At 46.5% G+C, this 18,432-nt stretch overlaps 1 pseudogene; it reads right to left on the reverse strand.

Annotated features, from left to right (window-relative positions):
- Positions 1-10,534: 10,534 nt before the first annotated feature.
- On the reverse strand, positions 10,535-13,398 carry LOC129399907 (immunoglobulin kappa variable 1-5-like; annotated as a pseudogene).
- Between the last annotated feature and the right edge of the window lie 5,034 nt (positions 13,399-18,432).

Genomic DNA, 18,432 nt, shown 5'->3' on the forward strand with positions numbered 1-18,432 from the left:
ACTCTCTTGGAATTTGCCCCTGTGGAAACTGGGAGGGGAGTGGGGGCACTGTTCCCTGGTGTCCCTAAACTCCCATATAATCCCTCGCGTGTGAGCTCAGTTTAACTTGACTGACTCTACCTGCTCATCTCTGAAACATCAGAGAGGAACTTAAGTCAAATTATGAGCATTGGATGGGGGATAAAAAGTCCATCTCAGAGAGGCAGGAGGGGACTTATATCCTCAAGAAAGAAAGGGTGAAAATCAGCTACAACTCAGACTGTAAGAGCTTTCATACTTTCCCACCACAGCCATGTCCCTGCTGACAATGGACCTGTTACTGTCTCAGGGTTTCTAAGATTCAGGGTCTCTCTTGTCACATATGGGGTTTGTCTGGCCTCTCGTGGCCATTGTGTGATACAGCAACTTAATAGGTTTCAGCTCATGATTTCTCTGCTGCTTCAATTTAGAGAGACTTTCCCAAAGTCTTTGGAAAAGATTCTGTAATGTCTGTCAGTAAGCCGGAGTACACAAAAAATGTACCTCTCTAAAGTCAATCAGATTGTCACCGTAAACCTCAGCTGGTCGGTGTCATTTGCTGAGAGTGAAACAAACAGACACACAAGAGATAAACAATCACAGATACAAGGACTGTGTGAGATTTAGTGTGGCCTGGGCACTCCCAGGGCACTCACAGGAAGCCACGTATTCAATGCAATGTCATTACAACCTGGGTGCCAACGTGTGAGCCATTGTTTGGCAGAGACATTAAGGACAGTGAGTGAGCACCTCCACATTCAATGAAGACAGAGGCTGGACTGTCTCAGAGCCAATCAGCAGGAACCTTCAAGGGTATAGTCTGGACAATCTCTCTCTCTCTCTCTCTCTCTCTCTCTCTCTCTCTCTCTCTCTCTCTCTCTCTCCTTTGCCTTTGGTGCCCTCTACAACTCAACGTCACAAAACAATTTACTCTATCATTTTCAGGTACACTTTTGATGTTTGGGTATATTTTTTGTGTGCCTGGTTACATACTCTCAGATCTAAACTGTTTTACCCAGGGGACTATGGAGACCTTGGGCTTTTTCCTAAAGGGAACGTCTCACACAACAATGTGAAAAAAAACTGTTCATATTCCTAATAGAATGGTCAGCTAGTTGAGGAGAAATGACTAACATGAATCAGAGTTGTTTTCCCTCTTTCTGAAACTAGTGGGTGGGAAGTGGTAGAATAAAACGTCAGCCCCTAGGTGGAACAGTAGCTCTCATCTGATCTGACATCCTCATTATACATATTAAGAAATTTAGCAACGGGGGCTGGAGATGTCACACTGTGGTGGAGATAAAATTATGTGTGTGCATTATTTATCTGAGAGTCTTTTGTTCCCACACCTGGCTGTTTTCACCCGGCCCCAATGGGTTGAGTTTCCCTCCCCGCCCCGAGCAGTGCCCCCATGACCAACAACCTCCAGAACCCAGTCACAGCCATGCTCAAGGTCCCTCTCCACATGTTCGGACGAACCTCACACATGAAGGAACCAGCAGAGGAACCCAGGAATGTGGGACACAGGGCCAAGATATCCAAGCCTGCTCAGGTAAGGACTGGGCCTCTTCCACACATATCCCCCATTTTCCAGTAGCTAGGCAGTCACACCCAGAAACTGCCCCTGGCGTCCACCAACGGCCAACATCCAGAGACTATAAGACCAAACTCCCAGAAGTGACCTCTTATAGCTTAATTCTTCCTCTCAGAGAACCTGGCAAGTTACCAAGAGTTTCCTTCCCGCATGGGAGAGCCAGGCAAACCCCCCATCACGTACTCATATGCCAAAACCAGTAACGATGGGTCTCATTCCCTTGACCCTGAAAGAGCCTCCAATATGGCACCATTGGGAAGGATGAGTAAAGAGAGGCTTCTAAAATGTCAGAGCTAGGAAAAATGGAGACCTTACTGAGATCTCTCAAGAAAATCAACGATCAATGGGATGATGATGATGATGATGATGATGATGATGATGATGATGATGATATCCCTTTACCTGCTTTTAATACTGAGTTCTTTCCCTGAGTGAACATTTCCAATTCTTACTTTCATATTGGAGGTGACCAGAGTTGAGAGGAAAAGTGAGGCACATATACGCATGTACTAGGGACTGGGATGCCAGGATATGTCACCAATGTTATTTTTGAGAAGGCAGGAGGGTCCCAGAGATGAGAAGAGGACTGTAAGGATAATGGAACATGCAGGGTTGTATGGCAGAAAGAAGAGGACTCCCAGTTCCTATCTAGGGTGGCTAATCCAGCCTCATTCTCCCTTGCAGGATACCCAGACCAGTTCTGAGAACCACAGTGGATGCAACATTTAGGAGCCCTCAGTACATTAGCTCTAGACCAAGACTCCTAAGGATTGTTTCTATGACTACATGAGAGACCAAAAGTAACAATTCAACCATTGCTATTCTAAAATGCTTTCATGGTGTGTTAGGATTCAAACCCAGGACCTCAAACGTGAGAAACATGTTTTCTCTGTCAGTGATATGCCTGGTCCTACAGTGATTCTGGTCTGAGTGTATTTCCCAATGTCTGACTGTCTCTAAAACTGACAGTAGTGGAGAGATTAGAAACGCAAATAATGCAATTCAGTAGCTATTTTACATTTGAGTTTAGTATGATTTAAAACTATGCAGCCCTGTCTTTAATGCAACCGTGTCCTGTTCTTTACACTATTCAGCACCATAATAGACATTTCCCAGCTAACAATGTGTTTTGAGGAAAGAATAAGCTACAGCAGGAAGAACAGTCTGCCAATCATTAATCACACTTTGCGCATGTTCATGTCATTGATCTGGGTGTCAGGGACAATGTGGATAAATCACATGGTGGGTCATTGTAAGCTGCCCTGATATGAGGTGCTTCCAGTTCTGAGATGGATAGCCTCTCTCTTGGGGACAGGGAGAAAGATGCTGTAGGCTTCCTTGGGGTCTGCATGTTGCACTCCATTACAGAGATGGAGAAGAAACACAATGAAGCAAATGTAAACTTTGCCTCACCATGTAATATTGGCGATAAATTATGCTCTCTGTTCCTACAGGGCTTTGCAGTTGATGAGGAATGAAGCTTTTGCTTGACAATTACTGAAAATTCATTGGAAGTTTCTATGGGAATAACACAGAGGCTGGTGTTAGTTTATTTCTATTTGACTATGTGAAATTGATAGTTGTTGTGATGTACAGTTTTGTCTTTTGTGCAAATTTCACAACACCGTAAACCTAACAATGTGCCCATCCCACTGCCCACCTGCCACCCAGTCAAGCATGAAGGGCAGGACCCCACATAGGGGCCCCTGTGAGTCAGTGGAAGCTGGACACAGCTGTGGACTCACGGTTTTATGGGGGTTCTGGAACCCTGGGATTCAGCAGGAATTGGGCAGTATCTGGAGGACAGAAAACTCTCTGGACTGAGCTTGGGGACAGTGTCAACCAGGTGACTTTTCTGTCAGGAGCAGTATTGAGGCTCAGGGTCAGCCTGGCCCCAGGGCAAAACCACCCTCAGTTCATTGCCAGCTTCCCAAGGGACCCCAGTGAGGAAGGTTCTCTGCCTGCCCCATTGTCCCTCCTGCTACAAGGGTTCGGCTCCCAGAGGACTGTGTCTGTCCCCGTGAGCGAGTGACAGAGAAACTCCTACACTACATTCTGCTTCCCAGGACCCCACTACCAAGAGGGTCCTGCACAGGAATCCACAGCAAAGAGGCAGAACTAAGCGTGACTGTGGCAGGAATGAGGAGAACAGGGCCCCAGCTCTGAAGGCACCAGGACCCCTGTGTGAGCAGGATGAACTGGGGTCTATGAGGTCAGGACAGGGAGTCAGAGCTGAGACACTGGAGTCTCCATCCGGCATGCAGAAAAAAAGCCCTGGAGGTGCAGGTGGAGGAGGTGACAGGGTCTGGGAAGGGCGGCCTGGATGTGGGAGATATGAGCCTGGTGCCAGGGCCATGAGAGGGTCCCAGAGACCACAGCAGCCCAGGCAGGAACAGCAGGACAGGGATGTGTGTGTCCCCCGGCTCACAGGAGGTGACTGTCCTCTGTCATCCTGTGACTACAGGTGTTGAGATGTCTTCAGCCAGTCCCACCAACCGACTCTGGATGATAGAGCTGTAAAGCACTTTTACTTTGTTGGTTTCTGTGTTTGTTTCTTTGGGCTTCACACAGCAGTGCTCAGGGCTTATTTATTCCTGGCTTAGGGAGAGTCCCCTGAGGAATAATATGGGTCCTGTGGACCCAACTGGAGTGTTACCCACTGTAATATCTCTTCCTCGTTATATGATGCATTTTTCAATAAAAGTGTATGTGCATCAAAAACAAATTCCATTATGCTTTAAGAGCTGCTTGAAAAGATTTGTGTCAATCATCTGGTACTTAGAGAGTAACATTTCACATACAAACGTGGGCAAGACAGGGAGGTTGTGTTTAGCTTCCCATAAGATGTCAGTTCACTAAAATTGTTCATTCACAGCAGACCCCCTTTATATCTTGTTATGACATGGCTGGCCAGTCCTGTGTCTCTGACCAGGCCCTAATGTGGGGTGTCTGCAGTACAGCAGGGGCTCTCCTGGGCCAGACCCACAGCTGCAGCCTCCTCCCCTGAGACCCCAATGCCTTCCCCTCACTGACTCAGAGACTCTGCTGTCTGCTCACCAGCAAAGAACACGTGTGGCCATCTGGGGCAGGCCAGGCAGGGAGGTTTATGTTCAGGGCTGTATCACTGTGAGAGGATACCATGTAGCCTGATTGCAGTAGTAAACGCCAATATCCTCAGGCTCCACCCTGCTAATCTGAAGAGTGAATTTTGTTCCTGACCCACTGGCACTGAACCTGTCTGGGACCCCAGGCAGTCGGTTAGAAACTTTATAGAACAGGAGCCTTGGGGGTTGGCCTGGCTTCTGATGGAACCAGTTCAGATAGGTGTTTCCTTCATGTACGATACTCTCACTAGATGTGCAGGAGATGGAGGTTGGCTCTCCCTTGACGATGGACAGAGAGAGTGGACTCTGGGTCATCACAGTGATACTTCTGGATGCTGGAAAATTGATTTTTAAAAGGATCAGTTTACATCCAAACATAGGCTTAATTTTGTTACTTCCATTCTGTAATTTATTTTTGGAAAATATTGTTTTCTGAGAAAGTCATCACTTGAATGATTTATATTCCTACACCAGTACAATGTCACCATAGTGAAGAGACCTTAGGGATGATGAAACAGGCCTCTACACCTTCCCTGGGCCATCCCCACTTTCCTGATGTTTCTCTCTCACACAGGCTGACACACATATAGAACACACAAGGAGACCAGTGGGCCCCCCAAACCTTCCTCCTGAGCCCATTCTTTCTGTTCTCCCTGCTCCCCTTACCTGGGATGCAGAACATCAGCAGACCCAGAAACTGAGCAGGGAACCTCATTTTGAGAGTTGATCTGAGAAGACCTGATAGCTGAAAGCCAGATAGAGCTGACTCTTATGTGAGACTGTCCAGTACAGACCCTCCCCGGGGACAGCATGCAAATACACAGGTGGGTGCACTGCTGTGAAAAGATCTCCAGGAAGGAGTCACTTCTCTTGAGTAAAGTGACATATGTGTCTTCAAGTCTATGAAAAATAGTGGAAACATTGACTTAGCCTGGATGGAAGTGGTTAAGATGGAACATTTCTCAGTCTAACTGTGTTTCTTTAGTTCTGGTCTATGGTTTGTTTGCTTGCTTGGAGAACACACCCAGCGGTGTTCAGGGTTTACTCTGGCTCTTCACTCAGAATTAATCCTAGCAGTACTTGGGGGGATCATAGGGATGGATGCTGCATGCAAGGCAATCACCTTAAACATTGCACTATCACTCCAGCTCCCTCACTGTATCTTGCACAATTAGTATATTTCTGATTTATCAGGTGCTCTAGTCATGTAAATATATGTCTAGTCAACCTCAGGCAAGCAATTGACAGAAAAATCTGTGTCCTTTATAACTTCTTTTTCTATGTTTGCTATTTTTGGGTGATACCCAGCGAAGCTCAGGGTTGACTCCTGGTTCTGCACTCAGGAATCACTTCTCGTGGTGCTCAGGAGACCAGATGGGATGCCAGAAGTTGAACCCAGGTCAGCTACATACAAGGCAAATGTCATATCGTCTGTAATATGGCTCCGGCCCAAAGTCTCAACATTTAGAATAGACATGGGAGAGTCAAATTTCTCTGTCTTCTGTTGTAATCAGGTTAATAGTTTCACATTGTTATAATCAAGAATTTGGAATTGCATTTCCCTGGGGCCTAATGAATTGAATTCAATGATACATATGTTCAAGTAGTTTGACACAGAACAATAAAAAAATCCACTTTTTCTGAAGTTGCATTTATACTCTCTTAACTGCACCCCAAAGTGTCAATCAATTCATGCAAATTGAATTACATTTTACTATATTTTTAAAAAGAGGAGGATTATACATGCATCAATAAGGCTTAAATTCAGATGCAGCCATATATCACACTGGAGAAAATTGTCTCTCTAGAGGTCAGTGCAGGGGGTGCTTTTTGTCATAGCAAACCCAGGGTCGTGACTCCCAGGGTCTGTTAGGGATTCACCCCAGAGTCTCTCAGGGGTTTCCACAACTAGTGCAGATTATTGAACTTAAAATTTTAGTGTCTACATCTTACAAACTTTCAACCCTTCCTTGGTTTCACAGTGTGTGGATGATATTTTCTTTATATAAGACGATAGCTGACTATAACAAATAGCTTAATCAGGACATGAGCACTATTGTCCCAACAGGTGACTCCACTATCTTGTTAGGAAAATCCCCAAATTTCATTTTTGTCTCTTTGGCTTGTGCCTCTGCTTAGGCTAGTTTGCCTGTGGGGCTGGTTTGGGGAGGGGCCCTGCTAAGCTGCCTGGTGCCCTGAAGTCCTGCAGCCCTGACTGTCATTCCCCACCCCCAAATAGTGAAGACAATCCCCAAAATCCCATACCCCAACCAAGTGTGTGACCGGAGCCTTGTACCTTTGGTTTGGACCCAGGACTCTGTGTCTGGAAGTTTTATTTTTGGTTTGCAGGATGCAGGGGTGGCACCCAAGGGCATACTCTGACTTATTTTTTTCTCTCTTTTTCCCTTCCCTTCCCTTCCCTTCCCTTCCCTTCTTTTTCTTTCCCTTCCCTTTCTCTCCCTTCCTTTACCCTTCCCTTCCCTCCCATCCCCTCATTCCACTTCCTCTTTATTTCCTTCCTTCCTTCCTTCCTTCCTTCCTTCCTTCCTTCCTTCCTTCCTTCCTTCCTTCCTTCCTTCCTTCCTTCCTTCCTTCCTTCCTTCCTTCCTTCCTTCCTTCCTCTTTCTTTCTTTCTTCCTTCCTTCCTTCCTTCCTTCCTTTCTTTCTTTCTTTCTTTCTTTCTTTCTTTCTTTCTTTCTTTCTTTCTTTCTTTCTTTCTTTCTTTCTTTCTTTCTTTCTCTCTCTCTCTCTTTCTTGATCCAAACCCACATTCTCCTGACTCTCTGCTCATTGATTACTCCTGACAGGCCAGGGTACTATAGAGCAAGCCACATGCAAGACACCTGCCTTAGCCTCTGTAGGATCTCTCTGAATCATGCACTGCTAAATTTTGTAGAGATCATAATTTTGTACATTAATAAATGTTAATCCACCATTCTCTGTGCACTAACATACGTCTCAGAGACCTGGGCTTTACAAAGACAGGATGAGAGCACTATTTGGGTCTCCCAAAGAGAAATCGAAAGAGCTATGCTAGGAGAATCACGTTTCACTCAAGGGAGAGAAGGAATCCAGAGTTCTGACCTCTGTTGATGATCAAGAATCAGAGACGCTGTCTTGTTTGCCAAGGCTTCAAAAATCAGATGGGCCGGACAGGAAATGCGATTCAAAAACAACCACTGGACTAGAGCTGTTACCGGCTGGATTCCACGGGACATCAAAAAACCGCGTGGCCGACCACCAATGAGATGGTTAGAGTTCTTTGGAGTGATAGCATAGCGGGTAGGGCATTTGCCTTGCACGCGGCCGACCCGGGTTCAAATTCCAGCATCCCATATGGTCCCCTGAGCACCGCAAGGAGTAATTCCTGAGTGCAGAGCCAGGAGTAACCCTGTGCATCACCACGTGTGAACCAAAAACCAAAAAAAAAAAAAAAAAGAAACCCTGAATGAACGGTTTGAGGATCTTATTGTTCCTGAAGCGAGCAGACGCCACTGGATTACACTAGCATGCGACAGGGACAAATGGAGACGTTACTGGCACCTGCTCCAGCAAATCAAAGATCAACAGGATGACAAGTGATACAAGTGAATAAATGCTAATATTAATTTTTGTTTGAAATTTCTCTGGACACCTTTTTTCCTTTGCATAAACCCTAACTGACATTAGAACCCAGGTTCCTCATCTTTAATAAACTCGACTGTTATATTAAGGATCACATCAGCAGAATGAACATGTCTATGTTCCTGGAATGAGGATGAGGGAAGAGAATTGGGGTGTTAGGAACCTCCTTGTGACATCTCTGACAACCTTCCTGTGGAATCTCCATGTGGCTGCATCTGACACTCTCAACAGTGGAGGCACCAGGAGGAGCAGGAGTGCCAACCCAGCCTCACACAGCTGATCTTTGGTTGTTTATGTCTGGCGAGTATCAGTGTGAGAGGATAACCACTATGCTTTTGACAGAAAGTGTCAGAATCCTCAGTCTTCAGCCTGCTGATGGTGAGAGTAAAATCTGTCTCAGATCCACTGCCACTCAACCGGGGAGGGACACCAGGTCCTAAATTGGTTGCCCAATGGACCAGGAGCCTTTCCCTGATTTCTGCTGATACCAGGCTAACCCATTGCTAACGCTCTGACTGGCCTTGCAGGTGATGGTGACTTTCTCTCCCAGAGATGCAGACACAGATGGAGTCTGGGTCATCTGGATATCACACCGGGAACCTGGGATTGAAAATAGAAATACACATTGTTGCCATTCATCTTACTTTAAAATTCAGCCACATCACAAGGACAACAGGTGACATAGATACTCCTGTTCCCTTCAGCCAACTGTGTGTGATACACATGTCAGTGTGGATACTACACATGCAGATCTCTGGAAACTTCCCGGGTATCTGATGCAATTGGACACATACGGAGACTCTGTTGAGCCCCTGAGGGAAGCTGGATATTGGGCCCACAGGCTGCACTAGAACCCAGACACAGAGACTGAGCTCTAGGGTGTCTCTGTGTTGATTGTGTCCCCAAGGTCTTGCTGGTGCCATTGATGTGCTAGAGCAGGCAGGGCTGTGACACTGCACGGGCTGAGCCAAGGTCTCATCTCAGTGCCTGGGTCACAGGCACCTGCCCCTGAGCCCCCACATTCCCGTTCTCAGCTGGAGCCAGAGCCCAGGGTCTGGAGGACTCAGAGCCCGTGTTCAGGGAACAGCAACTCCATGGCCCAGGGGCTTCCTGCCCTCAGGCGGGACCAGTTTGGCAAAGGCTCTGAGTGGTGGGTCTGAGCTGAGGGAAAGTAAAAACAAAATGTGGAATGCGGATCTGGGCATCTGTCTTTTGAAAAAAGGTCAAAATATTTCCACCATGTTGCCCCATATTTTATGTTCCCATTCTTGGGATTCAGATGCAAGGAAAATCAATATTGTAGATAAATGGTGGGCTTTTGGCCAACAAGACTGGACAAATATCATCAATAATATGGAGTTTCCAAAGATAATAATTATTTCCATAGATTTCCATTCCCTCTGAAAATGTCAAGGCCTGGCTGTTCAGGGAAGCTCAGGAACTGTGATCCAGGGTATTTCCCACAAGGCCTCAGTATAAGACTTTGGGCTAAATACAGGGTGTTGACATTTTCCTTTTCTTTATGATCCCTGACATGCCTGAATTTCCTCCCCCCTCCCACACACACCTCTAAATGCTGTTTACAGCACTTTACAACTTCAAGGGTATCCATGATAGTATACCACAGTTCCTGTCCCTAAAATTATTTCATTTCCCATTAAAATTTCAGTATCCCTCATTGAAGGGACTGGATTTCATACCCCCTCCTACTCCCCCACCGCAAAATTGTGAGAGTTTGTCCCCTGGTGAGACGCAGTCTCTCCCTCTGGCCCACATCAGCCAGGACATCATGGCAGGGGAGGATGCACCCTGGGAGACGCCCTCAGTGTGAGACTATGAAGCTGCTCACCTGTCCTCACAACTGGGGTGGCAATATGTGTGATTATTAAAAGCTATCTTATAAAACATGGTCTGTAGGACTTCTAGAGTGAGCAGGTCAGTACATATAAACTCTGAATGACACTGTCACCTACTTACTTCAAGAAAATAATCTCTACAAATTCAATCAGCAGATCTGTTGTTATGTCTGTGCTTCTGAGAGGAGAGGGAGAATAATGGAGCCTAAAAAGTTTCTTCAACATGTGCCAGAATTGTCCATCACAAACAGGCTAGCTGCACTGACACACCGTCAGCTGGGAAGGAAATTGGAGGAGCAGCTGGGGCAGCCCAGCCTCACACAGCTGATCCTGGGGGCTTATGTTCTGACCTGTATCACTGTGGAAGCATAAGAATTACTCTTTTGACAGTAATAAGTTGCAGCATCCTCAGGCTTAAGGCTGCTGGTGGTGAGAGTGAAATCTGTCCCAGATCAACTACCACTGAACCAGGGAGGGACGTCTGGTTTCAAATTGGTTGCATCATAGATCAGGAGCCTGGGAGCCTTCCCTGGTTTCTGCTGATACCAGGCTAAATAACTGCTCACTCTCTGACTGGCCTTGCAGGTGATGGTGACTTTCTCTCCCAGAGATGCAGACATGGATGGAGTCTGGGTCATCTGGATATCACACTTGGGACCTGGGTTGAAAATAGAAACACACATCATCACCACCATTCATTTTACTTTAAATTATCTTCCCTGAAGCATTGGTAGCTCTAGGTCCAGTAAAGCCTCATGTCCCTCCTTACCCAGGATCCAGAGCAGCAGGAAGCTGAGGAGCTGCACAGGGGCCCTCATGTCCACTCTGGGTGTGACAGAGACTGACCCTGCAATGGGATACAGACTATTATTGAGTGTCCAGGCATGAGCTCTGAGCACTTGCAAATGAGAGGGGGCTGGGCAGGCTGGGCAGGCAGAGGGGGGACGGTGTGTGTGGGGACCAGCCCAGCTGCAGGGAAGTTAGGGGTGTGGGTCCCTGTGGGGAAGCAGAACTTTGCCTAAAGAGAACATGCTCCTCCCTGGGCCCCAGAATGGCCCCAGTGTGAGCACAGGATGGTGGGTCCTCTGGTCTCCTGAGAGTTAGAACATGGCTTCTTGTTCTCTTTTTCCAGGGACAGACTCTGTCAGACCACAGCCAAATATACATTCTCAGAGATTGTAGACTCCTTTACTTTCACATCTTTGGATCAAATTGAGGGCATAGGATCTTTTATTTAGCTTTGATATCATGGTATTATTGGTTTTAGATATGTCACCAGGACCAACCAGAAACATTGTATATTAACAGGAGAAAACATGTGGGGCTGTTTTTAACAAGCCTGTGTCCAAATACTTTCCTGAGAGACAGTCTCCCCACTTCCAACTCAGACTCAGATTATGACGTTTGTTCTTCATGTTTAGAGAGGCTCTCTGCCTTCCCAAAACCAACTACATGCACTCCTTTCTCTTTGGACAGTCTTCCATGTTTTGAGTCCCTCTTTCCCTGAAAGATTCCCTTCTGAGCTGCCAAGATGGAAATTAGTCCAGAAGGGATAAATGAGAGGAGCTGCCTCCACCAAATTCCCCTTGAATGCACTGTGCTCCTTCAGCTCACATCCTATATCACACATCTCTATTATTTATTTATTTATTTATTTATTTATTTATTTATCTTGGTTTTTGACCACACCTAGCAGTTTCCAGTGCTTATTACTGGCACTATACTTTGGAATCACTCCTGGCAGGGCTCGGTGGTGGAGGTGTGGGGTACATTATGGGATACCAAAGATTGAAAGAGGAATGGCCACATGAAAGGCAAACATCTTACACAATGTACTATCTTTCCACAATGTCTTCTAATTTGGGGCAGTTCTCAGCAAGCCCAGGTGTAAGGCATTGGGACTCAAGTAATTTTAGGATACAATCCCACACAGAAATGACATGCAGGTTTTAGAGGTCAGCATCAAAGTGGGCATGAGGGAGTGCCCAACCTGGGTTCCAGGCTCTGACAGGGGCTAATACCCAATGAGCTGGTGAGCGTAGAGTGCTGGGTGAAATGAGTCAGTAAAGTCTCTAGTGCTGATTTCCCCAACCCACCACCAAACCCTGATTCAATTACAGTTTCTTCTTTAAGTAGAATGCTTCTAGGAGTACACACCAGCAAAATATTGAAAAGCTCACATGATCCACATCATTGAATTTAAGCTTCTTGATATCTGAGGACTCTCCTCCATGAACTGCTGGCCCAGCTAGTGGTTTTCTGTTTTTGAGGAATCCAGGGTCCTTGGCAGGGTCAGAGATCCATGGAAGATAGCACAGAACATCCCAGGGGAGCCCTAGAGTGATCATGGATTCTAGTGGGGACGGGTTTCCTTCCAGTGATCAGCCTGTGACTGGGGCCTTCCCCTGTGCCTCTGTCAGACAGAGGCAGCACAGAGAGCCTCACGTTCTGCAGGGCCTCTGACAGGACCCTCCAGAGACATTTGAGTCCTCACACCTGATTAAGGCAGGAGAGATCTCCCCCTGCACCATGACACACACCCCCCCCAATCCATCATTGATTTTTAAGGCTGCTAGGGTTCTGCTCTCACTGGACCACAGGTGACCATATGAACAAACTTCTACCCAATTCCTACTTTATGATTTCCAGCAGCTCACTACCAGAGGACAATCTTACAAAGGGATTCACTGAGACAGGGCAGAATAAGGGTTGCTAGTAGCAGAATGGGATAGAATAAGACCTCAGTTACAAAGGACACCAGAGGAGAGTGAAGCCTGGTAAACATGGTGTCTGTACTAGAAGAGCAGCTCAGATAAGATACACACTTTTGCCTGCACTATTTGCTCCAGAGGAGCTTCCCCGAGGTGGTTCTGATGGCCAGGGGAAGGGTTGGGGGAGAAGGAGGATGAGACTCCAGGGAGTTCACACAATCATGTTGTCACAGAATCCTAAGACTGCGCATTCCACCACAATAGAAGGAGATGGGGGATTAGCACACAGAGGTTGTTTGAGGTCCTGTGGCAGCTTCCTCTGATGGTGAGGAGGGGACAGAGCAGCTGTCACCATCCTGAAGAGCCTGGGGGTGGGGGATGGGCTGGGCAGAAGCTTCAGAGCTAGATTCAATCCTGATGTTCTGCAGGGACACTGACCTTCTCTGGGAACAGCCATGGCTGCTGGAGGTGGGTCGCACTGTGTTCCTCATGGCTTCTGAGTGGAACAGCATAAGGACACCCAAAACATATCTATCAAGGTGATAGTTCATTCAGTTTGATGGATTTCTGGTCGAAATTAAACAACCAGCAGTTTCAACAACAAGTTGTTGTCTGACAAAGTAAGGATGATTTCTAAGTTCTCCTCAGCAGTCAGAATAGAAGAAGAAAAAGGGGGAAAGTTGCCTCAGGACTAAATTCTCCAGACGCAGCTGAGGCCAACCCTGCTCAGAGCGTGCCAGTTGTGAAGCCTCAGCTCAGGCTCCCTCACAGGAACACACAGGCTGGGGGCTCACACCACATGCTTGGGATTCTCAGACTCTGGGAGGCTGGAGAGTGAAGGTCAAGGTCCCTCAGGGTCACTTCCTGTGAGACCCTCCTTCTGTCAGCAGGAGCCCCTCACTCCCCTTGTCCTCAGAAGCTCTTGGAAATTGTGACTGTGGGGACTGCCAGCGGGGTGGGGACGCTAAACTTCCATCTAATCTCCATCCTGTGAGCTCATTTTACCTTAATTGACTCTACTGCTCTATCTCTGATACATCACAGAGGAACTTAAGTCTAATTATGAGCACTGGAAGGGGTATAAAAAGTCCATATCAGAGCGGCAGGACAGGACTTCTACCCTCACACCAAGAAAGGGTAAAAATCTGCTACAACTCATTCTCTAACAACTTTCATACTTTCCCACCACAGCCATGTCCCTGCTGACAATGGACCTGTTACTGTCTCAGGGTTTCTAGGATTCAGGGTCTCTCTTGTCACGTGTGGGGTTTGTCTGCCATCTCGTGGCCCTTGTTTGATACAGCAACTTAATAGGTTTCAGTTCATCTTTGTGCTGCTACACTTTAAAGAGACTTTCCCCAAGCCTTTGGAACAGATACTGTAAAGTCTGTCAGTAACCCAGAGCATACAAAAATGTACCTCTCTAAAGCCAATCAGATGGTCACCTTCAACCTCAGTTCATCAGTGTCAGTTGCTGAGAATGAAAGAAACAGACAAACAAGCGGTAAACAATCACACATACAAGGACTGTGCAAGATTTAATGTGACCTGAGCACTCCCAGGGAGTTCAGAGGAAACCACGTATTCAATGAAAAGTCATTGCATCCTGGGTCCCAACATGTGAACCATTGATCGGCAGAGACATTAAGGACAGTGAGTGAGCACCACCACCTTCAATGAAGAAGCTGGACTGTCTCAGAGCCAATCAGCAGGAACCTTCAAGCGTAAAGTCTGGACAAACACACACACTCTCTGTTTGGTGCCCTTACAACTCAAAGACACTAAACTGTTCACTCTAACATTTTCAGGTGCACTTACACTGTTTGAGTACATTTTTGTGTGCTCGGTTATATACTCTCAGATCTAAACTGTTTTACCCAGGGATTTTATCTACACCTTGGGCTTTTTCCTAAAGGGAAGTTACACACAACAAAGTGAGAAAACAAAGTGTTCATATTCCTAATAAATTGGTCAGATAGTGGTTTTTCTCCTCTCTTTATTTTTCCCTCCTGATTCCCACTCCCACCCTGTTTCTGTGACAGGCACTTTTATTTCTCTCTCTCTCTCTTTCTCTCTCTCTCTCTCTCTCTCCCCTCTCTCTCTTCCTCCTTTTGCGCATTATGATTTGTAACACAGATACTGAGGAGTTATCATGCATATCCGCAACTGCTTTTGACACTCAGTCCTTATCCTGTGGGAACATTTCCAATTTCTATTGTCATGTTCGAGGTGACCGGAGTTTAGAGGAGAAGTCAGGCACAAATAGGCAAGATCCTGGGGCTGAGATGCCAGGATATGTTCAGATGTTATTTGTGAAAGGCAGGAGAGTCCCAGAAATAAGGAGGAGCCTATAATGAGAATGGAACACATGGGGGTGGGATGGCAGAAAGCAGAGGGCTCCTGGCTCCTCTCTAGAGCGGCTAATCCAGCTTCATTCCTCCTCCAGGATAACCCAGACCAGCTCTGAGAAACACAGTGGATGCACCACTGAGGAGGCTACAGAGCCATGAGCTCGAGACCAAGCCCTGTGAGGATTGTCCCTATGAATCCATGAGACACCTAGGGGGACAAATCAACCAAGAATGACCCATAATGCATTCTTAGTGTTTTTGGATTAAACCCCAGGGACTCATAAATGGTCCTCTACATCACTGGTCCTGAGTGATTTTGATCATGAGATTGTGATCATGCTTTTCCAGTGTGTGACTGACTCTACAGACGATTACATTGGAGAGACTTGAAATGCAACTCAGTAATTTAACATTTGAATTTAGTGTAATTTAAGACTAGGAAGCCATGACTTAACTGCATCAATTTCTTGTGCTATGCACTATACAACTCTGTTGTAGATATTTCCAAGATAACCATGTGATTTTAGGAAGCAATAAGCAACACGAGGACAAGCAGTCTGCCAACCGTTAATCAGAGGAACTTCCCGTGCTCATTCCACCCACCTGGGCCATGGAGGCATCCTCTCTCAGCTTTTATTTAACCACTGTCTTTCCTAATAAATTTCTTCATATGACTAAGAGTCTATTGCCCATGTGGGCAGCTCTGTCTTTGCCATGTTGCATATGTGAGTATTTGAGCACCCACTGCCCTAGGCCATGATCATCACCTCATTTATGAGGTCCCTATAGTTACAAGAGACCAAATGAAACAATCACAAGGTGGGAGTTGTAAACTGCCCTGATAAATGTTTCTTCCAGTACATGAACAAAGTGCCTCTATCTGAAGGGCATGAAAAGAATCCTTATGCTTTCTTGGGATCTGCAATGTTTTCACTGCATCAGAGAAATGAAGGACAAACACCATGAAGCAAATGGAAACATTGTCCCATGCTATATTCTTTGCAGTAAGATTGCTGCCTGTGCCAACAGGGCCAGGAGTGTTTCCTTTGCTGTTGGGGATGAATGACTTTGTTCCTGGACAGTTACTGAACATTATCAGATGTTTCTCTGGAAGTAAGAAGGGGGTTAGGCTGTTGATTTCTATATAACTAGATATGAAAATAATAGTTCTTATAATGGGTGGGTTTATATTTTACACCTTTGTCTGAATGTGATAAACCAGAGTGTTCCCATGCCTCTGGCCCGTTCAACACCCAGACCAGCATCATGAAGGGCAGGTCCCCACACAGGGGTCTCTGTAAGCCAGCGGGGAGCTGAACCACTCCAGGCTCAGAGTGACCTGGGGATTCTGTAATCCTGGGACTCAGCAGGTATTGGGCAGGAATTAGAGGACATGGGTCTATCCAGACCTGAGCTTAGGGACAGTGTCCACCAGGTGAATTTTCAGGAGCAGCACAGGGGACTCAGGATCAGCCTGGGGACAAAACCCCCCTCAGTCCATTGCCAGCTTCCCATGGGATACCAGTGAGGAAGGTTCCCTGCCTGCCCCATTGTTCCTCTTGCTACAAGCATCAACTTTGGAGGACTGTGTCTGCCCCAGTGAGCAAGTGTCAGAGAAACTCCTACTCTCCATTCTGCTTCCCAGGAGCCCACTCACCAAGAGGGTCTTGCACAGGAATCCAAGGAAATGAGTGAGAACTAGGGGTGACCTTGGGCAGGAATGAGATAAACAGGCGCCCAACTCTAAAGGTACAAGGACCCCTGTGTGAGCAGGATGAACTGGGGCCTGTCAGTTCAGGACAGGGAGTCAGAGCTGACACACTGGAGTCTCCATCAGGGACACAGAGGAGAAGCCCTGGAGGTGCAGGTGGAGGAAGTTAGAGGGATTGGGAAGGGCAGCCTGTGATGGGGGAGAAGTGAAGCTACTTTTTTTTGTTTGTATATTTGTTTCTTAGTTTTTTCATTTGTTACTTTGAGGCCATACAGAGCAGTGCTCAGGACTTATTCCAGGCTTAGAGATCACTCCAGAAGAAAAATTATGGGGTTCCAGTAATGTAAAATATGTTGACCACATACAAGGCAGGCACTTCACCTGTTGTAATTTCTTTGACTCATATGATGCACTTTATTACAAAAATGTACATTTCATAGTAAATTACATTATGCCTTAAAGTCTTGAAAATGTTGTGTTAATAATCTGATACTTTGATAGTAATATATCACTTGCAATGTGGGCAAAACTGGGAGGGTGAAGTGGGGTTGCCCATCAACTGTTGGTTCACTACAACTGGTCATTTACAGCACAGCCCCCTGCATACCAGCTCTGCCAGGCCAGGCCTATGCCTCTGACCAGGCCCTAATGGGGGGTGTCTGCAGTACAGCAGGGGCTCTCCTGGGCCAGACCCACAGCTGCAGCCTCCTCCCCTGAGACTCCCAATGCCTTCCCCTCACTAACTGAGAGACTCTGCTGTCTGCTCCCCAGCAAAGAACTCGTGTGGCCATCTGGGGCAGGCCAGGCAGGGAGGTTTATGTTCGGGGCTGTATCACTGTGTGAGGAATCCATGTACCCTGATTGCAGTAGTAAACGCCAACATCCTCAGGCTCCACCCTGCTAATCTGAAGAGTGAATGTTGTTCCTGACCCACTGGCACTGAACCTGTCTGGGACCCCAGTCCATCGGTTAGAAACTTTATAGAACAGGAGCCTTGGGGGTTGGCCTGGTTTCTGATGGAACCAGTTCAGAAAGGTGTTTCCTGCATTGTTTGTGATGCTCTCACTAGATGTGCAGGAGATGGAGGTTGGTTGTCCCTTGACAATGGACAGGGAGAGTGGACTTTGTGTCATCATGACATCACTTCTGGATCCTGGAAAATTGATTGTTAAAAGTGTAAGATTATATACAACCATCAGGTCAATTATATTGCTTCCATTCGAAATTTATTTTAGATAAAATATTGTATTCTAAGAATGTCATTACTTGAAAGATTTATACTCCTACACCAGAAGGATGTCACCATAGTGAAGAGACCTTAGGGATGATGAAACAGGCCTCTACACCTTCCCTGGGCCATCTCCACTTTCCTGATGTTTCTCTCTCACACAGTCAGACGCACATATAGAACACACAGAGACCAGTGGGCATCCCCAACCCCCGTCCTGAACCCATTCTTTCTC

The sequence above is a fragment of the Sorex araneus genome, chromosome X (assembly GCF_027595985.1).
Source record: "Sorex araneus isolate mSorAra2 chromosome X, mSorAra2.pri, whole genome shotgun sequence".
NCBI lineage: Eukaryota > Metazoa > Chordata > Mammalia > Eulipotyphla > Soricidae > Sorex > Sorex araneus.